Source organism: Hyla sarda, chromosome 1, assembly GCF_029499605.1.
Source record: "Hyla sarda isolate aHylSar1 chromosome 1, aHylSar1.hap1, whole genome shotgun sequence".
Lineage (NCBI taxonomy): Eukaryota > Metazoa > Chordata > Amphibia > Anura > Hylidae > Hyla > Hyla sarda.
In genome coordinates, this window is record NC_079189.1 from 342982524 (window position 1) to 343005951 (window position 23428).

Here is a 23428-nt window from a genome sequence, read left to right on the forward strand (position 1 = left end):
GTAGTATATTTCGTATTTCTGACGCCTGGCAATTATATCCAGTAATGAAGTTATATTTAAATTTCTTTTGTATTTCAGAACAATTTGTATTCACTATCCTTCTCTGGATCTTCATTTTTCTTTTTATTTATATTTTTTGGAGTGACAAGTTCGATCTGTTTCATATTTTTGACCTTTTTATAAGCATTACTAAGAATACTCTGTGGATATCCTTTGGCTCAGAAGTGTCCCCTAAGTAGATCTGCTTGTTGGACAAAGTCAGCAATTTTTACGCACTCTCAGATACTGACCATAGGGGACTCTCCTCAGCCAAGCAGGATAATGAGCACTTTCGAATTGAAGAAAACTATTAACGTCCACAGATTTATTGTGAGTTCTGGTACTAATTTGTCCAGAATGATTCAAAATTTCAAGATCCAAAAATTTAATGGCTTCCATGGAAAAATTAAGAGTAAATTTTAATCCCCACTTGTTGGAGTTCAAGTGTTCCACAAATTCAAGAGCCTGTGAATGAGTCCCTGTCCACATAAAAAATAAATCATCAATAAATCGTCTAAAATATGTAATATGAGGAGAAAAGACCAGGGACTGTGCTATGTGGAGCGCCTCAAAACTACCCATAAACAAATTTGCATAACTGGGTGCGAATCGCATCCCCATAGCACAGCCCCTGGTTTGCCTATATAAAGTGTCAGAAAAAGAAAATACATTTTGTTCTAAAATAAATAATATAGATTGTAACAAAAAATCAGTTTTTATTAAAGTTTCAAAACAGAGTATATAAACACAACGATGAGTAAGCATCTGGTCACAATATTAGAAATCAATCGTATGTAGTCACAAAGAAAAAAATGGCAAGCGAGGAGTGCTGGTATACAATCATCCCCCACCAGTCTAGCATTTCATATGGCCAACGTTGTTGACCACTTTCAGTGAAGGGAAAGAAGCGTTAATGGACTATAAGCACTCCCAGCTACATAAGCTCAAGGGGGGGGGGGGGGGGGGGAAGGTGCCAAGAGGAAAGGGGTAAAGAAAAGAAGAGGGATACAAAAAAAAAGAGAGGGGAAGAAGTGCAGGAGGAGGTAGACAGGCAGGAGGTTTACCTTCGGTGTCCATGGGCACAGGCAAGACTCCACCCAGTTTGCAGCCTGACAGTACTGGGCAGGCAACACGCACGAGAGATGACTATGGAACAATTAGGTGGACTCAATCTGTATGTTTAGGGATCTATAGTCTGGGGAGGACACGAAAGAGGTCCAGGGATAACAAAAAATCAGTTTGTTTCGTATCCAAATTGGAATCATGTAGAAAATACTCTTGTACAGCTGCCAAACCTAGTTTAGTATCGATGTTTGAATAAAGAGAAACAAACATCTAATGTTAAAAATTAAAAAGAGGATGGTTAAGTAATATTATTAAGTGCATAAATTAATTGTAGAGTCTTTAAGGTATGTGGGTAGTTGTAAAACATAAACCTGCAAAAATAAATCTACATAATGTGACAAGTTAGCTGTTATAGAGGACATCCCATAAATGATGGGGCGGCCCGGGGGATTTGTGGAACACTTATGTACAGTATTTATCTGCATATAACACGCACTTTTTAGGCTAAAACTTTTAGCCTAAAGTTTATCTGCGTGTTATACGCCGATAAGCCGCTGCAGTTCAATGATTTAAAGCGGGCGCTTTAAATCAATGAACTGCAGCGGCTTTGCAGGTGCAGAGACCTGCCGTCGCTGCCGGCTTCTCTTCCCCTGCCTGTCCTGGGGTCTAGAGCCCTGCTGCCGGCCCTTCTCTCCCCCTGGCTGTTGGTGCCGCTGCCCATTCTTTCCCCCTGGCTATCGGTGCCGCTGCCCGTTCTCTCCCCCCGCCATTGCCGGCGCCAATAGCCAGGAGGAGAGAAGCGGCGTCGGCAATGGGGCAGCGGCGCCCATTACCGATGCCGCTGCCCCGTTGCCTCCCCCATCCCCGATTGTATAATTACCTGTTGCCGGGGTCGGGTCCGCGCTGCTTCAGGCCTCCGGTGTGCGTTCCCTGCATCGTTGCTATGCGCTGCGAGACGCAATGATGTCACTCGTCATTGCGCCGTGCAGTGCATAGCAATGACGCAGGGGACGCACACCGGAGGCTTGAAGCAGCGCGGACCCGACCCCGGCAACAGGTAATTATACAACCGGGGATGGGGGAGGCAACGGGGCAGCGGCCGGTGCCGCTGCCCCTTCTCTCCCCCTGGCTATCGGCGCCGCTACCCCATTGCCGGCGCCGCTTCTCTCCCCCTGACTATCGGCGCCGGCACCGATAGTCAGGGGGAGAGAAGCGGCGGCAGCAGGGCTCTAGACCCCAGGAAAGGAAGTGGGAGAGAAACGGGCAGCGACGGCCTCTCTCCCCCTGCCTTTCCTGGGGGCTTCTGCGGGGTCAGAAACAGTGTATCGGGGTATACGCATGCACACACACACACACTCATTTTACCAAGGATATTTGGGTAAAAAACTTTTTTTACCCAAATATCCTTGGTAAAATGAGAGTGCGTGTTATAGGCTGGTGCGTGGTATACCCCGATAAATACGGTAACTTCGGTAGAAAGTAGAAATGGGGTAAAGAATAATTTTTTATGGATAAAAAAGCCAACTCTTTTTTTATTAAGTAAGCCATTCATATTCGCTGTCATAATTAAATCTGAATATTGTTTGAAATAATCAGATGAAGGATCTTTCAAAAGCACTTCATAATATTCGACATCAGAGAGTATTCTGATTGCTTTTTCTGTATAGCCTTTGCGGTCCATTATAGCTACCCCTCCCCTCTTATCCGCAGGACGGATGATAATATCCTGATTGCTTTGTACTGTTTTAACAGCTAACCTATCCTGATGAGTTAAATTATCATTTTTATTTTTAAATGTTATGGATTTTTCTGTCAAATTACTGAAATCTTTCATAACAATAGTGCAAAAAATTCCCACTGTGATGAATCGGATAAAAGGATGAATGGGATCTCACATCTACATTTTTAATCTGAGTAGAAAAAATATCGGTATTCAAGCGGTGATTAAAGAAAAAATTAATGATAGGAAAAAATGATTTCCACATTCAAGGGGTTATTAAAGCTATCAATATTATCACTTGGGGTAGTTTCTTTATGATTTTCTATTGTTTTTGATGTAATAGAAAAGTGTTGAGCAAGTGTTAACTTTCTTATATAATAATTTAAATCTAAAAATAATTGAAACTCGTTGGGGTAGGTAGCCGGACAAAAAGAAAAACCTTTAACCAGAAGGCTAATTTCATTTTCAGATAAAATATATGTAGACAAATTGAATAGTTTTATTTTTTTATTTTCATTCTCAATTCTTGGTTGTAGGGAGGTTTTGTGCAATTTATGTTTTCCTCCTCTACAACACCGGGGTTTTCTTTTCTTTTAAGTGTGGTTTTGATTAGGGGTGTGAAATATTGGGTTATCTGATTGTTGGACAGTGGGGGATTGATCGGTGGGATCAGTGGGGAGGGAGGTGGAAGGGAAGGTGCAATGTGAAGAAAATCGTGGACAGAGCCTAAAAAACAAGGTGAAGTGGGTGGATTGAATGAATCAGGAGTAAGTGTAGAATTAAAGAAATTGTATTCAGATGATGAAGGCGAAGAGTGAACTGTAAATAAAGATATATTATGGTTGGATTGGTCGTAATTATGTGTAGACATAATGCTGGATGGTGATGTATTGGGTAATTGAGATGTGACTAAAGGTTATAATAATGGACAGATCATATTAGAATCATGTCAATACTTAGATAAGTCTAAGTCCAAATCATTTGGGTTGAAATTGGTAGGGGGTTGATTCAAGTTTTTCAAATGATTTGGACTTAGACTTATCTAAGTATCGACATGATTCTAATATGATCTGTCCATTATTACCACCTTTAGTCACATCTCAATTACCCAATACATCACCATGCAGCATTTATGTTTACACATAATTCCAACCAATTCATCCATAATATATCCATTTACAGTTCACTCTTCGCCTTCATCATCTGAATACAATTCCTTTAATTCTACACTTACTCCTGATTCATTCAATCCACCCACTTCACCTTGTTTTTTAGGCTCTGTCCACGATTTTGTTCACATTGCACCTTCCCTTCCACCTCCCTCCCCACTGATTCCACCAATCAATCCCCCACTGTCCAACCATCAGATAACCCAATATTTCACGCCCCTAATCAAAACCACACTAAAAAGAAAAGAAAACCCCGGGGTTGTAGAGGAGGAAAACATAAATTGCACAAAACCTCCCTACAACCAAGAATTGAAAAAGAAAAAATAAAGGAGAATGAAAAAAAAAAAAAAAAAAACTATTCAATTTGTCTACATATATTTTATCTGAAAATGAAATTAGCCTTCTAGTTAAAGGTTTGTCTTTTTGTCCGGCTATCTACCCCAAAGAGTTTCAATTATTTTTAGAATTAAAATTATTATATAAGAAAGTTAACACTTGCTCAACACTTTTCTATCACATCAAAAACAATAGAAAATCATAAAGAAACTACCCCAAGTGATAATATTGATAGCTTTAATCACTGCTTGAATACCGATATTTTTTCTACTCAGATTAAAAATGTAGATGTGAGATCCCATTCATCCTTTTATCCGATTCATCACAGTGGGAATTTTTTGCACTATTGTTATGAAAGATTTCAGTAATTTCAGAAAAATCCATAACATTTAAAAATAAAAATGATAATTTAACTCATCAGGATAGGTTAGCTGTTAAAACAGTACAAAGCAATCAGGATATTATCATCCGTCCTGCGGATAAGAGGGGAGGGGTAGCTATAATGGACCGCAAAGGCTATACAGAAAAAGCAATCAGAATACTCTCTGATGTCGAATATTATGAAGTGCTTTTGAAAGATCCTTCATCTGATTATTTCAAACAATATTCAGATTTAATTATGACAGCGAATATGAATGGCTTACTTAATAAAAAAAGAGTTGGCTTTTTTATCCATAAAAAATTATTCTTTACCCCCATATCTACTTCCTACCGAAGTTACATAAGTGTTCCACAAATCCCCCGGGCCGCCCCATCATTTCTGGGGTGTCCTATATAACAGCTAACTTGTCACATTATGTAGATTTATTTTTGCAGGTTTATGTTTTACAACTACCCACATACCTTAAAAACTCTACACAATTAATTTATGAACTTAACAATATTACTTTACCGTCCTCTTTTTAATTTTTAACATTAGATGTTTGTATCAAACATCGATACTAAACTAGGTTTGGCAGCTGTACAAGAGTGTTTTCTACGCGATTCCAATTTGGATACGAAACAAACTGATTTTTTGTTACAATCTATATTATTTATTTTAGAACAAAATGTATTTTCTTTTTCTGACACTTTATATAGGCAAACCAGGGGATGTGCTATGGGGACGCGATTCGCACCCAGTTATGCAAATTTGTTTATGGGTAGTTTTGAGGCGCTCCACATAGCACAGTCCCTGGTCTTTTCTCCTCATATTACATATTTTAGATGATTTATTGATGATTTATTGTTTATTTGGACAGGGACTCATTCACAGGCTCTTGAATTTGTGGAACACTTGAACTCCAACAAGTGGGGATTAAAATTTACTCTTAATTTTTCCATGGAAGCCATTCAATTTTTGGATCTTGAAATTTTTTATAATTCTGAACAAATTAGTACCAGAACTCACTTTAAATCTGTGGACGTTAATAGTTTTCTTCAATTCGAAAGTTCTCATTATACTGCTTGGCTGAGGAGAGTCCCCTATGGTCAGTATCTGAGAGTGCGCAAAAATTGCACCTCAGATGCTGACTTTGTCCAACAAGCAGATCTACTTAGGGGACGCTTCTCAGCCAAAAGATATCCACAGAGTATTCTTAATAATGCTTATAAAAAGGTCAAAAATATGAAACAGATCGAACTTGTCACTCCAAAAAATATAAATAAAAAGAAAGATGAAGATCCAGAGAAGGATAGTGAATACAAATTGTTCTGAAATACAAAAGAAATTTAAATATAACTTCATTACTGGATATAATTGCCGGGCGTCAGAAATACGAAATATACTACATCGAAACTGGCCGATTATTTCCAGTGCCCCTATACTAAAGAATGAATTTGGGTAGAAAACAGACATGGTGCACATCTACAATCTTGTATAATGATCTGATTGCTTCTCAGCATAATATCAAAAACTAACAGGTTGTTAGTATACATTTTTGATCAAAAAGTACAAGCCCACTCGCCACGTCAAGGCCACCTATTTAGAGTGGGTCCCTAACGTCCCTAGCATAAAATGGCGTAGCACTGGGCGGCGACCACCACCGCCGCGACACCAGTGCCCACGGGGGGGAAAACGACCCACTGGCAGAGCGGCCCCAATGCCACTCAAACCAGTCTATGGGTCGCACCTCCCCGCAGACACGGCGCCACGGCAGCAACGGATGCCGCACAGCACCCCACCAGTGTGAACAAGGTGTAATAGCTCACTTACCATGCTCTCCCAGTCAGACTGGGAGGCTGCTAGGAAAGAAATGGCCCTTGTGTAGCTATCTACTACTTATATAGGGTTGGGCCGAGGGGGTGGGGAAGAGTGCAGCACATGTTCAAACAAAAAAAAAGGAGGGGATAGAAAACACAGTGTGAATTCGGGTAGAAAACAGACATGGTGCACATCTACAATCTTGTATAATGATCTGATTGCTTCTCAGCATAATATCAAAAACTAACAGGTTGTTGTTACGCCGAGCGCTCCGGGTCCCCGCTCCTCCCCGGAGCGCTCGCTTCACTCTCCCCGCGGCAGCGCTCCGGTCACGTCCTCTGACCCGGGGCGCTGCGATTCCGCTGCCAGCCGGGATGCGATTCGCGATGCGGGTAGCGCCCGCTCGCGATGCGCACCCCGGCTCCCCTACCTGACTCGCTCTCCGTCTGTTCTGTCCCGGCGCGCGCGGCCCCGCTCCCTAGGGCGCGCGCGCACCGGGTCTCTGCGATTTAAAGGGCCACTGCGCCGCTGATTGGCGCAGTGGTTCCAATTAGTGTGTTCACCTGTGCACTTCCCTATATCACCTCACTTCCCCTGCACTCCCTTGCCGGATCTTGTTGCCTTAGTGCCAGTGAAAGCGTTCCTTGTGTGTTCCTTGCCTGTGTTTCCAGACCTTCTGCCGTTGCCCCTGACTACGATCCTTGCTGCCTGCCCCGACCTTCTGCTACGTCCGACCTTGCTTTTGCCTACTCCCTTGTACCGCGCCTATCTTCAGCAGCCAGAGAGGTGAGCCGTTGCTAGTGGATACGACCTGGTCACTACCGCCGCAGCAAGACCATCCCGCTTTGCGGCGGGCTCTGGTGAAAACCAGTAGTGGCTTAGAACCGGTCCACTAGCACGGTCCACGCCAATCCCTCTCTGGCACAGAGGATCCACTACCTGCCAGCCGGCATCGTGACAGTAGATCCGGCCATGGATCCCGCTGAAGTTCCTCTGCCAGTTGTCGCTGACCTCACCACGGTGGTCGCCCAACAGTCACAACAGATAGCGCAACAAGGCCAACAGCTGTCTCAACTGACCGTTATGCTACAACAGTTACTACCACAGCTTCAGCAGTCATCTCCTCCGCCAGCTCCTGCACCTCCTCCGCAGCGAGTGGCCGCTCCTGGGATACGCTTATCCTTGCCGGATAAATTTGATGGGGACTCTAAGTTTTGCCGTGGCTTTCTTTCCCAATGTTCCCTGCATCTGGAGATGATGTCGGACCTGTTTCCCACTGAAAGGTCTAAGGTGGCTTTCGTAGTCAGCCTTCTGTCCGGAAAAGCCCTGTCATGGGCCACACCGCTCTGGGACCGCAATGACCCCGTCACTGCCTCTGTACACTCCTTCTTCTCGGAAATCCGAAGTGTCTTTGAGGAACCTGCCCGAGCCTCTTCTGCTGAGACTGCCCTGTTGAACCTGGTCCAGGGTAATTCTTCCGTTGGCGAGTATGCCGTACAATTCCGTACTCTTGCTTCAGAATTGTCCTGGAATAATGAGGCCCTCTGCGCGACCTTCAAAAAAGGCCTATCCAGCAACATTAAAGATGTTCTGGCCGCACGAGAAATTCCTGCTAATCTACATGAACTTATTCACCTAGCCACTCGCATTGACATGCGTTTTTCCGAAAGGCGTCAGGAACTCCGCCAAGATATGGACTCTGTTCGCACGAGGCGTTTCTTCTCCTCGGCTCCTCTCTCCTCTGGTCCCCTGCAATCTGTTCCTGTGCCTCCCGCCGTGGAGGCTATGCAGGTCGACCGGTCTCGCCTGACACCTCAAGAGAGGACACGACGCCGTATGGAGAACCTCTGCCTGTACTGTGCTAGTACCGAACACTTCCTGAGAGATTGTCCTATCCGTCCTCCCCGCCTGGAAAGACGTACGCTGACTCCGCACAAAAGTGAGACAGTCCTTGATGTCTACTCTGCTTCTCCACGTCTTACTGTGCCTGTGCGGATGTCTGCCTCTGCCTTCTCCTTCTCTACAGTGGCCTTCTTGGACTCTGGATCTGCAGGAAATTTTATTTTGGCCTCTCTCGTCAACAGGTTCAACATCCCGGTGACCAGTCTCGCCAGACCCCTCTACATCAATTGTGTAAATAATGAAAGATTGGACTGTACCATACGTTTCCGCACGGAGCCCCTTCTTATGAGCATCGGATCTCATCATGAGAGGATTGAACTTTTGGTCCTCCCCAATTGCACCTCGGAAATTCTCCTTGGACTTCCCTGGCTTCAACTTCATTCCCCTACCCTGGATTGGTCCACTGGGGAGATCAAGAGTTGGGGGTCCTCTTGTTCCAAGAACTGTCTAAAACCGGTTCCCAGTAACCCTTGCCGTAACTCTGTGGTTCCTCCAGTAACCGGTCTCCCTAAGGCCTATATGGACTTCGCGGATGTTTTCTGCAAAAAACAAGCTGAGACTCTACCTCCTCACAGGCCTTATGATTGCCCTATCGACCTCCTCCCGGGCACTACTCCACCCCGGGGCAGAATTTATCCTCTCTCTGCCCCAGAGACTCTTGCCATGTCCGAATACGTCCAGGAGAATCTAAAAAAGGGCTTTATCCGTAAATCCTCCTCTCCTGCCGGAGCCGGATTTTTCTTTGTGTCCAAAAAAGATGGCTCCCTACGTCCTTGCATTGACTACCGCGGTCTTAATAAAATCACGGTTAAGAACCGCTACCCCTTACCCCTCATCTCTGAACTCTTTGATCGCCTCCAAGGTGCCCACATCTTCACTAAATTGGACTTAAGAGGCGCCTATAACCTCATCCGCATCAGAGAGGGGGACGAGTGGAAAACGGCATTTAACACCAGAGATGGACACTTTGAGTATCTGGTCATGCCCTTTGGACTGTGCAACGCCCCTGCCGTCTTCCAAGACTTTGTCAATGAAATTTTTCGTGATCTGTTATACTCCTGTGTTGTTGTATATCTGGACGATATCCTAATTTTTTCTGCCAATCTAGAAGAACACCGCCAGCATGTCCGTATGGTTCTTCAGAGACTTCGTGACAACCAACTCTATGCCAAAATTGAGAAATGTCTGTTTGAATGCCAATCTCTTCCTTTTCTAGGATATTTGGTCTCTGGCCAGGGACTACAGATGGATCCAGACAAACTCTCTGCCGTCTTAGATTGGCCACGCCCCTCCGGACTCCGTGCTATCCAACGCTTTTTGGGGTTCGCCAATTATTACAGGCAATTTATTCCACATTTTTCTACCATTGTGGCTCCTATCGTGGCTTTAACCAAAAAAAATGCTGATCCCAAGTCCTGGCCTCCTCAAGCAGAAGACGCCTTTAAACGACTCAAGTCTGCCTTTTCTTCGGCTCCCGTCCTCTCCAGACCTGACCCTTCCAAACCCTTCCTATTGGAGGTTGATGCCTCCTCAGTGGGAGCTGGAGCTGTTCTTCTACAAAAAAATTCTTCCGGGCATGCTGTCACTTGTGGTTTTTTCTCTAGGACCTTCTCTCCAGCGGAGAGGAACTACTCCATCGGGGATCGAGAGCTTCTAGCCATTAAATTAGCACTTGAGGAATGGAGGCATCTGCTGGAGGGATCAAGTTCTCCTGTTATTATCTACACCGACCACAAGAACCTCTCCTACCTCCAGTCTGCCCAACGGCTGAATCCTCGCCAGGCCCGGTGGTCTCTGTTCTTTGCCCGATTTAATTTTGAGATTCACTTTCGTCCTGCCGATAAGAACATTAGGGCCGATGCTCTCTCTCGTTCCTCGGATGCCTCAGAAGTTGAACTCTCTCCGCAACACATCATTCCACCTGACTGCCTGATCTCCACTTCTCCTGCCTCCATCAGGCAGACTCCTCCAGGAAAGACCTTTGTTTCTCCTCGCCAACGCCTCGGAATCCTCAAATGGGGTCACTCCTCCCATCTCGCAGGTCATGCGGGTATCAAGAAATCTGTGCAACTCATCTCCCGCTTCTATTGGTGGCCGACTCTGGAGACGGATGTTGTGGACTTTGTGCGAGCCTGCACTATCTGTGCCCGGGATAAGACTCCTCGCCAGAAGCCCGCTGGTTTTCTTCATCCTCTGCCTGTCCCCGAACAGCCTTGGTCTCTGATTGGTATGGATTTTATTACTGATTTACCCCCTTCCCGTGGCAACACTGTTATTTGGGTGGTCGTTGATCGATTCTCCAAAATGGCACATTTCATCCCTCTTCCTGGTCTTCCTTCTGCGCCTCAGTTGGCTAAACAATTTTTTGTACACATTTTTCGTCTTCACGGGTTGCCTACGCAGATTGTCTCGGATAGAGGCGTCCAATTCGTGTCTAAATTCTGGAGGGCTCTCTGTAAACAACTCAAGATTAAATTAAATTTTTCTTCTGCATATCATCCCCAGTCCAATGGACAAGTAGAAAGGATTAACCAGATCTTGGGTGATTATTTGCGACATTTTGTTTCCTCCCGCCAGGATGACTGGGCAGATCTCCTCCCATGGGCCGAATTCTCGTATAACTTCAGGGTCTCTGAGTCTTCCTCCAAATCCCCATTTTTCGTGGTGTACGGCCGTCACCCTCTTCCCCCCCTCCCTACTCCCTTGCCCTCTGGTCTGCCCGCTGTGGATGAAATTTCTCGTGACCTTTCCATCATATGGAGAGAGACCCAAAATTCTCTCTTACAGGCTTCATCACGCATGAAGAAGTTCGCGGATAAGAAAAGAAGAGCTCCCCCCGTTTTTTCCCCTGGAGACAAGGTATGGCTCTCCGCTAAATATGTCCGCTTCCGTGTCCCTAGCTACAAGTTGGGACCACGCTATCTTGGTCCTTTCAAAATTTTGTCTCAAATTAATCCTGTCTCTTATAAACTTCTTCTTCCTCCCTCTCTTCGTATCCCTAATGCCTTTCACGTCTCTCTTCTCAAACCACTCATCCTCAACCGTTTTTCTCCCAAATCTGTTCCTCCCACTCCTGTTTCCGGCTCCTCGGACATCTTCTCGGTCAAAGAAATTTTAGCTGCCAAAAAGGTCAGAGGGAAAAATTTTTTTTTAGTGGACTGGGAGGGTTGTGGTCCTGAAGAGAGATCCTGGGAACCTGAGGACAACATCCTAGACAAAAGTCTGCTCCTCAGGTTCTCAGGCTCTAAGAAGAGGGGGAGACCCAAGGGGGGGGTACTGTTACGCCGAGCGCTCCGGGTCCCCGCTCCTCCCCGGAGCGCTCGCTTCACTCTCCCCGCGGCAGCGCTCCGGTCACGTCCTCTGACCCGGGGCGCTGCGATTCCGCTGCCAGCCGGGATGCGATTCGCGATGCGGGTAGCGCCCGCTCGCGATGCGCACCCCGGCTCCCCTACCTGACTCGCTCTCCGTCTGTTCTGTCCCGGCGCGCGCGGCCCCGCTCCCTAGGGCGCGCGCGCACCGGGTCTCTGCGATTTAAAGGGCCACTGCGCCGCTGATTGGCGCAGTGGTTCCAATTAGTGTGTTCACCTGTGCACTTCCCTATATCACCTCACTTCCCCTGCACTCCCTTGCCGGATCTTGTTGCCTTAGTGCCAGTGAAAGCGTTCCTTGTGTGTTCCTTGCCTGTGTTTCCAGACCTTCTGCCGTTGCCCCTGACTACGATCCTTGCTGCCTGCCCCGACCTTCTGCTACGTCCGACCTTGCTTTTGCCTACTCCCTTGTACCGCGCCTATCTTCAGCAGCCAGAGAGGTGAGCCGTTGCTAGTGGATACGACCTGGTCACTACCGCCGCAGCAAGACCATCCCGCTTTGCGGCGGGCTCTGGTGAAAACCAGTAGTGGCTTAGAACCGGTCCACTAGCACGGTCCACGCCAATCCCTCTCTGGCACAGAGGATCCACTACCTGCCAGCCGGCATCGTGACAGTTGTTAGTATACATTTTTGATCAAAAAGTACAAGCCCACTCGCCACGTCAAGGCCACCTATTTAGAGTGGGTCCCTAACGTTCCTAGCATAAAATGGCGTAGCACTGGGCGGCGACCACCACCGCCGCGACACCAGTGCCCACGGGGGGGGGGGGGGGTTTGGAAACGATTTTTATGTTAGGGACCCACTCTAAATAGGTGGCCTCGATGTGGCGAGTGGGCTTGTACTTTTTGATCAAAAATGTATACTAACAACCTGTTAGTTTTTGATATTATGCTGAGAAGCATTCAGATGATTATACAAGATTGTAGAAGTGCACCATGTCTGTTTTCCACCTGAATTCATTCTATACTAAAGAATATTGTACCCCTCACCCCTGGAATAACCTTCAGGCGATCCAAAAATTTACAAAGTCTTATTGCTCCGAACAAGTTAAAAAAAGAATACTCTAGAAACAGAAATCCCTTTAAAATTACCGGTAGGTTGTTATCCCTGCAATAAAACACATTGGGCCTCATTTAATAATCTGAAACCGACCGGTTTTTGTCTGGTTATTTTGTCTGAGACATGTCTGCGCCAGTGTGCGCCTGAAAAATCCGACAAACCCGGAAAAGGGGCGTGGTCTGCCGCAAAGGGGGCGTGTCGACCTAGAAAGCTGGTCAGAAAATGTTCCCGACTTTTCCCAATAGTATATAGAGAGGAATCCTGCATGTCTGAAACTACTTTTCCCACTAGTAAAAACCCGGAAAAAAAAAACTCTTAGTAAATGAGGCCCATTGTTTATGTTGTTCTATGAACAGTACTCCAAGTTATACATTTCAGTCATTCCAAACTGATCGGACATTTTTTATTGATCACAGAGTCATTTGTGACACTCAATTTGCAGTATATTTATTATTTTGTAATTGTCGGCTACAATACGTGGGTCGCACGATCCAGACGGTGTTTCCTGTAATTTTTCTACAGCACATAATAATATCAATGATTTACATTTAGTTATTTTGGAAATTATCCCTGAAACAACTCCTAATCGCTATCAAAAATGTATAAATCATGAGTCATATTGGATTTTTAAACTTGCCACTATGACCCTTCAGGGACTCAGTATACAGTAGCATCAATATAAATTGTTCGGCAACTGTTGGTATACAATTCGATATTTTTCGTTAAAACTTTTTGAATGTATAATTTTTCGAATGCAGAATTTTTCGAATGTCCATATATATGATTTCTACATATACCTTTTTCTTGTTTCACATTTCTTTTCTTGTTTCTTTTACTGCTTATTTTCTCTTTCACTCTCTTTTATATAAATAATTGTTTTAAGTAATTGTGCAATAGTTTATAGAGGTTTTAAAAATGTGAATACTTTGTAATGTTTTGTATATGTGATGTTTGATTGTAAACCGCATATTGTGGAGTGATGGGGGCCCCGTTGGTATGGGTCCCTCATGACTATCCTCAATATAGGTAGTGTTACACACAGGTGATTGGGATTACGCTTTCCCTGTGTGTGAGCTTGCCATTTAAATGGTTAAATCTTACCTATTTAAACCCACTGTGTATTCTCCTTGCTATGCGCAGCGAAACACGTTGCATCCTGGCCTCTTTTAAGTTTACCTACCTGTCTGACCTCCTATCCCGACCTTTTATCCTGTCTTCCTATCCCAACCCGTAATATGTGTACCAGGTATTGAAATTATCTCCAGCCGTACAGAAGTTATGTGGGAACATACATTTCCCATTGATTTGCATGGGACTTTAAACAAAAACCCTGACCCTCACAAATGGGTGTAGTTAAGGGTTAAATTAACTATCCTATATTTTAAGTGGACATATAAGTAACATGTGATCAAGCATTATCGAAATATCTCCAGCCGTTTGGAAGTTATGCAGTAACATATATTTGCCACAGACTTGTATGGGACTTTAAACAAAAACCCCGCCCCTGGTAAATGGGGGTGAGTAAGGGTTAAATCACCTATCCTATGTTTGTTGTTGACATATAAGTAACATGTGTGGCAAATTAATATCTTTAGCCGTTTGGACGTGATGCTGGAACATCCACACATACATACATACATACATACATACATACACACACACATTGGGGGATATTTATCAAAGCTGTCTATGTCCTGCATCAATATAGACCAACCTACAGAGGGTTAGGCTGGTCTATTGTGCGCCAAATTTATCAAAAGGTGCACGGTTCTTGATAAATTCTGTGCACAGACTTGGGGATCTACGGTTTAGTCTGTATTTAAACCTGCTCCAGCATGGTCTGACATTTTGGCGTACTTTCAGCTGATGCGACTTGTCGCTGAAAAGTCGCTTTTGATAAATTCAGCACCAATGCATTTTCAAATGCATTTCCGTCTAAAATAGACTAGAATGCAACATGTTCTAAAAATCCTCTAGAGCAAAAGTCGCAGAAAAGTCGCACATATTTAGACTGCGACTTTCTGTGCGACATATTTAGACAGGAAAAAAACAGTCTAAATCCTTTGATAAATATCCCCCATTGAGTTACACATATATTATATATAGACGCTTCACCATGACATTCATTGACAAATGCTATTTGCAGATATGTACAGGGAGTTAAAACAATGGTTTACAGCAAAAAGTAAGAAAATCCTCATGAATTACTTTTGCAGTGAAGTATTTGAAACTGTTTCCAATACTGACAGCCCAGAGACTAGATAGATGTGGTCAATAAAAAGGTATTGATTTCTACACCCACGAATATTCCACCAGGACCAACACACAAGTCATTATTTCAGTTTTTATTTCTTGCAGTAGAGTTTGCATTTGAAGGCTGTAGTTTAAACAGCCAAATATATGTACAAGGACATTTTTTTTCCATCAAAACACTTTGTCTCCACCAATATACGCTAACTGATATCAAACAACATCTGAACATTTGAATTAAAAATTCAATTAAATTTTTTTTAAATTAGACGTCATAAAAAAGTAGAAGCAACTCTGGGACCCCATATCTCACAGTCCCTGGGGTAAACTTTGCCTCTGTATTTAATAGTTTAAATGGAGAAGGAACATGATCGTGATTAGTTCCTGCAGTTCTGGTGATCACAAGACCATTGATCACTCTACTGTGGCTGGACTTATTATTATATTACTTTTAGATCTTGCACGCAGCATCTTGTTAGAATCAGTCCCCAGAGCACGTTCGCTCCGTGTCCGATTACTGGCGATCATGGGGGCCGGAGCATTGTGAGTGACGTCACGCTCCGCCCCCTGAATGCAAGTCTATGGGAGGGGGCGTGACAGCTGTCAGAGAAGGCAATAGCCCAGTTTTCCCTCAAAATACAAGTTTTCTAACTGCTCCTCTCTAGCAGCAGAAGCTTAGAGGAAACATTGTTTATTAGGCTCCCATGAACATTAGATGACTGATGGGTTGGTCTAAATATTATTGAATGTGTATGACTATGATCTAATTATCAAGATACCTTTCCGACACGGTCTTCAGCTCGCCATTGACTTTTAATAACTCTCAGCTGAATATTTGGGTGACAATTATCTCACCCAACCTCCCCATACATGTTTCCTTTATGGGGGTAAGCCACAGCCATACAGCTCTGGCGGCAGCTTATCTCTCCCAGGACAAGAGGGTCAGGGGTGAAAAATCAACCATTTGACCCTTCTGTTCACCAACACCATCTTCCAGTGTAGGTTGTGATGAGGTCCTCAACACACCATAGATAGTAGGCAAAAGCTATTGAAGGTATATGGGCACTTATATCGATTTGTATTTGCACAGCTAATAAAGCAATGCTAGTGGAAGTGAAATTCTCAGACCTAAAACACCAAGCAGTAGTGGATGAGAGATTAGGAGAAATAAACTTAGGAAACACTGGCAATTTATCTTTTCGAGTGACACTTTGAAGTCTAATTATTGTTCAGCATTAAAATTAACATAAATAACAACACTAGATCTTCACTCCAGGAATAATTGAGACTTTGGTTTTATATGGGGAGTTCGGCTTTTGTTGTTTATAGAATAATATGAATGTGGGATTCCCAACCGAGAGGTAGCCTTTGTGCTGCGCAAATTAAAGTCTTGAATTAGGTTTCACATTAGGCTGTTTTACATTCTACATTTTGATATTGTTCTTCGATCTCAGCAGGATAAATGGGTACAAAGATTCAGCAGTATGCAGTTCAACAAGCTAAGACTTGGACTTTTTATTTACAATTAACATATAGTGAATTTGTATTTGTAGAGTTAACCCAGAATCCTAAATGATCTACTATTGAATAGTATATGATGGCAGATTTTATGATTTACCAGAGAAGAGTCATGGGAGCCTAATCTAACTGAAAACCAATTAGTTATATCTTTTTAATCCTATTAAGTTTGCAACATAAGTGCCATAGTAATTCAGCTTTATCTTCTCTGTGGACTGCTTAATGAAAGTACTGAGGAACGTCCAGGCACAACATTATTTAGTATTTGGTGCTCTAATATGTCTTAGCATCCAAGGACACTTAGATTTTAAGGAAACAGCTTTTGTGTGTTGAAGGGGTAATCCTGAGGAAAAAATAGTTGTTATATCTACTGGTGCCAGAAGTTATACAGATTTGTATATTACTTTTACTTCAAAACCTTAAGCCTTCCTTATCAGCTGCTGTATACTACAGATGAAGTTGTGTAGTTCTTTCCAGTCTGACCATAGTGCTCTCTGCTGTCGCCTCTCCTGTCTGTGTCAGGAACTGTCCAGAGTAGGAGAAAATCTCCATAGCAAACATCTCCTGCTCCGGCCAGATCCTGACATGGATAGATGTGTCAGCAGAGAGACCTGTGGTCAGACTAGAAAGAACTACACAACTTTCTCTGGCAGAGACTAGGCTCCATCTTTAGTCTCTGCACAAACACTGAAGAGCAACCGGCTTCCCTGCTCTCCCATATTGTTACTTTACTGTCCTGCAGTGTCAGTTTGTCTGACCCTCCGTCTAATAGTGTAGCAGCCTGATATTGTATAGTGTGCTATACTTAGACAAGTCTCAGTAGTGAACAAGTGGTGGGGGAGGGGGTGTAGGAAGCAAATGTCATGCAGCAGAGAATACAATCAGGAAGGACTGTCGCACAGAGGGTCAGACAAATTGACAGCGTAGGAGAGTGAAGTACAGTGTAATAGTGTGAGAGAGAAGAGATGCAGGTTGCTTTTTAGTGCTTGGGCAGGGAAACCAACTGAGCATACGTGACCCAGGCTTCTCAGGAACGCTGTTGGCTAAAGCCAAGGACAACTACATTAATAACAAGGCAGAGCGAGTATAACTTCCTATACTTTACATTGCACGGATCCCTCAACATACGATGGTAATTTGTTGCAAAAGAACCATCGTTAGTTGAAACCATCGTATGTTGAGGGACCACCGTATGTGTATTATATACACACACATATACATACACAAAAAGCAAATTGGACATAATGTCACACGAAACTCCAAAAATGGTCTGGAAAAAATGATTGGCACCCTTTCAAAATTGTTGATCAATAAGATTGTTTCAAGCATGTGATGCTCCTTTAATCAGTTGCCGTCTAAGGACGAGCCGGCTCGTCCTGAGACTGCAACCTTTGTATGGCACGGGTGGGCTGCCCGTAGCTGGGGACCAGCGTTAATAGCAGACATGCAGCGATCGCTGCAGCTGGCTATTTACCCTTTAGATCTCCGCTGTTAAAGTAGACAGCGTTGTCTAAAGGGACATTTAAACCATCCCTGGTGGTCCAGTGGGGTGGATCGCCCCCCCCCCGCAGCACGATCGCAAGGGGGCAATCCACTGCTGAGGTATCCAGAGGGCTTACCTCTCCTTCCGTGCCGGCTGCTGCACTGAGAATGATGAAGCCTGGCAGGACCAGGCTTTATCAATTGAGCACAGAGCACACAGATCAATGTGGTTCTATGAAAGGGGACAAAAAAGTGTAAAAGAAAAAACCTGAATAAAAAGTAAAAAAAAAAAACAAACAAAAAAAAAACACCCATTAACCCCTTCCTTATTACAATTTTAAATCACCCCCCGTTTCCCAAATTCCATATAAAAATATTTAACCATAATAAAAATAAACATATGTGGTATCGTCGCGTGCATAAATGTCCGAACTATAAAAATATATTGTTAATTAAACCATACGGTCAGTGGCATGTGCGCAAATTTTTTTACTAAATAGCGTATTTTTGTTCACTTTTTATATCATGAAAAACATAGAAAAATCGATCAAGAAGTCCGATCAATACAAAAATGGTACCGCTAAAAACATCCGATCACGCCGCAAAAAATTTGCCCTCGTACCGCCCCGTACACGGAAAAAATTTATAGGGGTCAGAATATGACAATTAAATTTTTTTCCCCAGAAGTAAAACGAAATGAAACCTATATACGTTGAGTATCATTTTAATGGTATGGACCTACAGAATAAAGATAAGGTGTCATTTTTACCGAAAAATTTACTGTGTGGAAACGGAAGCCCCCAAAGTTACAAAATTGTGTTGTTTTTTTTTCAATTTTGTTGCTCAATGATTTATTTATTTTTTCCCGACGTTGATTTCTGGGTAAAATGACTGATGTCTTTACAAAGTAGAATTGGAGGCGCAAAATTTTAAGGGTTATGATTTTTAAAAAGGTAAGGGGGAAAAAAACGAAAGTGCAAAAACAGAAAAACGCTTCGTCCTTAAGGGGTTAAACTCAAACTCACCTGGGGCAAGTAACAAGTGAGGGCAATATAAAAATCACACCTGAAAGCAGATAAAAAGGAGAGAAGTTCACTTAGTTCATTGTGTGTCTGTGTGTGCCACACTTAGCATGGACACAGAAAGAGGAGAAGAGAATTGTCTGAGGACTTGAGAACCAAAATTGTGGAAAAATATCAACAATCTCAAGGTTACAAGTCCATCTCCAGATATCTAGATTTGCTTTTGTCCACAGTGCGCAACATTATCAAGAAGTTTGCAACCCATGGCACTGTAGTTAATCTCCTTGGGCATGGATGAAAGAGATCAATTGATTAAAGCTATCAATGCAGGACAGACCGGATGGTGGATAAGCAGCCTCAAACAAGTTCCAAAGATATTAAAGCTGTCCTGCAGGCTCAGAGAGCATCAGTGTGTCACGCCACCTCCCATAGGTTTGCACTGAGGTGGCGGAGTGTGACGTCACATGAGGCGGAGCCTTGACGTCACAACGCTCCGGCCCCGTGATTGACAGTAATCAGACCCGGAGCGAACATGCTCCGGGGACTGATTGTAAACGGGTGCGGCGTGCAAGATCACTGGGGTTCCTAGCGGCGGGATCCCCGCGATCAGGCATCTTATCCCCCATCCTTTGGATAGGGGATAAGATGTCTAAGCGCCGGAGTACCCCTTTAAGGAGTTTTTTTTTATCTAAGAGCCGAGGAACGTGCTCTCGAATCCCCCAAAGTGCAAGAAAAAGTGCAAGCGTGTTACACTAAAAAAAACGTGCAGAGGATGCGGTCTATCGCAAGCCCTTCTCCGATAGGAGAGAGGCACCCGAACAAACCTTGCCCTTCGCCACCGGACCAAAAAGTACCTGCGAGGTTCCAGGTCCCTTTTCGCAGAAGCTACTAAGGGACCACAAATGCTCCCGGCATCCCCCTAGGCGTTAGCCAAGGTATCTGCCCGCAGAGCCGATAACGGTAGGTACCCTGCCAGAGCAGGAGTAACCGGGGTGTTTACAGGGAGGTGCGGAACCTAATGGCCACACACACCTCCCCTAGACCGCCAGGAGGGACACCCAGAAGGGCTACCGCATCCTGACAAATCCTGTGGACAAACAACACACATTAAGTGACACAGTGAGACAAAAAGAAATAAATAAGTGAATGTGTGCAGATATACTGCCCGGACATTCGGCCGAATCTATAAAAATTTCTCTGATCCTAGCCAGAAGGCCGGGAATCAAGAGGTGAGTGCCACAAGGTGAAGAGATTATGGTGCCCGTGCTTCAACTCAGTGAGCCAATACACCCAGTGAGTTTCGGCACCTCGGGATCACCACTCCCCGAGGCACTAAAGTACCTCGGCTCTAGACCCGCTCAGCCTCATGGCGAGACCCGGAGGTAACAGGTCACATCGGGGCAGCCGTCGAGCTGATTCCTCAGAACCAGCCCCGGAACGCCCTGGTACAACTGCTCCTTACCATGCAGCACCCATCCCCACAGCTCCATACTGGTGTCGCCTGCCACCAGCATTACACTGATAAGAACAGATACTACACTTGATCTTAGCCAAAAGGCCGAGAAGCCGAAACTCCTTTAAGGAGTTTTACTATAGTTAAAAGTTCTAATTGTGCTCTGGGTCCAGTTAATTAGAAAAAAACCCTATGCTTATTTTCTCTGTTTCAACACTCTGCAAAGCACTTTTGTGGTTCTTGTGGTATCCCCACCGATTGGCTAAGAATAGGTTTGTGCCAACACTGATGCAAATTATGAAAGATTCTTTACACTTTCTGTGCTGTCCTTTCCTTAAAGGGGTACTCCACTGGCCAGCGTTCGGAAGTAAATGTTCCGAACGCTGTTTTTGTGCTTCGGGGGTCAGCAACGCCCCTTGTGACATCACAGCCACGCCCCCTCAATGCAAGTCTATGGGTGGGGGCATGACAGACACCACGCCTCTCCCATCGACTTGCATTGAGGGGGCATGGCCAGTGGAGTACCCCTTTAAGTATGGTTATTTGCTAAAAATGTATATGCCAATATATCTCATATTCATGATAAAAACTGAACGAGTGGAACATCAATAAATATAATGTTATTACATGCTACTTAAAAAAAAACAATTTCTAGCTGCCTGGGAATAATAATACAGTAAAAAGTATTCAAGTTTCATTAGCTTCTCTCAGCGTGATGCTGACCCTATGTTCTTTGCTTTTAACTTACTACATTCTGCACTGTACTATTTGGCTAATCAGTACATTGAAATAACTTGCTAGGAGATTACAGGGCTCAAAACAGATTATACCTTTTATTATAGGAAGTGCCAAGTATACAAGATAATGGGTAGGAAACAGTTGGAGGCAGATGCAATGGTTTTTAATTTGACTATAACCACAATTGTAATAAAATTAAATGTGCAGTTCTAAAAATAAACCTACGAGTGAGCAATAAAAACCTACTCAAAATGGGGAAAAACAAATGGTCTTTTAAATAGATCGAGACTATACTGTTCATACAACATGATTATTTTATTGGCAGATAATGTACAACATTTATTAGGTTTCATTAAAAGCATTAATGCAGAAAATTCTATTGAAATGTCCATGTTGTCTAGGATACACTCAGTTTGTATATTAAAGGAGTTATTCAGGATTGGAAACAGATCTAATTGTGGTAGCCACGGGGTGTTAGAAGAAAATACCTTATCACTTCGTGAGGCCAGGGCACCGTTATCCTTTACACGTTCCGAGGTTGGAGACAGCTTCTCCGCCAGTGCATGAACTTCTACCATGCAGGTGATCCTTGCAGGATGACCGGATTGAATAAATTTGATCTGGGTCTTCCCTTGAGGCTTCTACACACAACACACCTGAACCACACTGTTGCTCAGACTGAGCTCTCACAGGAACTAGGGCAACTCCTCCCCCCACTACACTATACAGGCAAGAATTTTGGGGTTCCCATTGGCAGGCAGGGTCACATGGGGTTTACACTGCTTTCTCTTAAGGGTACAGTAACACATGAATAACACACTGCTCAAAAAATATAGGGAACACTAAAGATAACACATCCTAGATCTGAATGAATGAATTAATCATATGAAATACTTTCGTCTTTACATAGTTAAATGTGCTGACAACAAAATCACACAAAAATTATCAATGGATATCAAATTAATCAACCCATGGAGGTCTGGATATGGAGTCACACTCAAAATCAAAGTGGAAAACCACACTACAGGCTGATCGAACTTTGATGTAATGTCCTTAAAACAAGTCAAAATGAGGCTCAGTAGTTTGTGTGGCCTCCGCGTATGACCTCCCTACAACGCCTGGGCATGCTCCTGATGAGGTGGCAGATGATCTCCTGAGGGATGTCCTCCCAGACCTGGACTAAAGCATCCGCCAACTTCTGGACAGTCTGTGGTGCAACGTGGTGTTGGTGGATGGAGTGAGACATGATGTCCCAGATGTGCTCAATCGGATTCAGGTCTGGGAAATGGGCGGGCAGTCCATAGCATCAATGTCTTCCTCTTGCAGGAACTGCTGACACACTCCAGCCACATGAGGTCTAGCATTGTCTTGCATTAGGAGGAACCCAGGGCTAACCGCATCAGCATATGGTCTCACAAGAGGTTTGCGGGTCTTATCTCTGTACCTAATGGCAGTCAGGCTACCTCTGGCAAGCACATGGAGGGCTGTGCTGCCCCTAAAGAAATGCCACTCCACACCATTACTGACCCACCGCCAAACTGGTCATGCTGGAGGATGTTGCAGGCAGCAGAATGTTCTCCACGGCGGCTCCAGACTGTCACGTGCTCAGTGTGAACCTGCTTTCATTTGTGAAGGGCCAGGGCGCAAGTGGCGAATTTGCCAATCTTGATGTTCTCTAGGAATTGCCAAACGTCCTGCACGGTGTTGACTGTAAGCACAACCCCCACCTGTGGACGTCGAGCCCTCATACCACTCTCATGGAGTCTGTTTCTGACCGTCTTAGTGGACACATGCACATTTGTGGCCTGCTGGAGGTCATTTTGCAGGGCTCTGGCAGTGCTCCTCCTTGCACAAAAGGCAGAGGTAGCAGGCCTGTTGCTGGGTTGTTGCCCTCCTACGGCCTCCTCCATGTCTCCTGATGTACTGGCCTGTCTCTTGGTAGCGCCTCCATGCTCTGGACACTACACTGACAGACACAGCGAACCTTCTGGCCACAGCTCGCAGTGATGTGCCATCCTGGATGAGCTGCACTACGTTAGCAACTTGGGGGGCTGTAGGCTCAGTCTCATGCTACCACTAGAGTGAAAGCACTGCCTGCATTCAAAAGTGACCAAAACATCAGCC

At 44.3% G+C, this 23428-nt stretch overlaps 1 pseudogene; it reads right to left on the reverse strand.

Annotated features, from left to right (window-relative positions):
• Window positions 1-20562: 20562 nt before the first annotated feature.
• Window positions 20563-20683, reverse strand: LOC130343141 (U2 spliceosomal RNA; annotated as a pseudogene).
• Between the last annotated feature and the right edge of the window lie 2745 nt (window positions 20684-23428).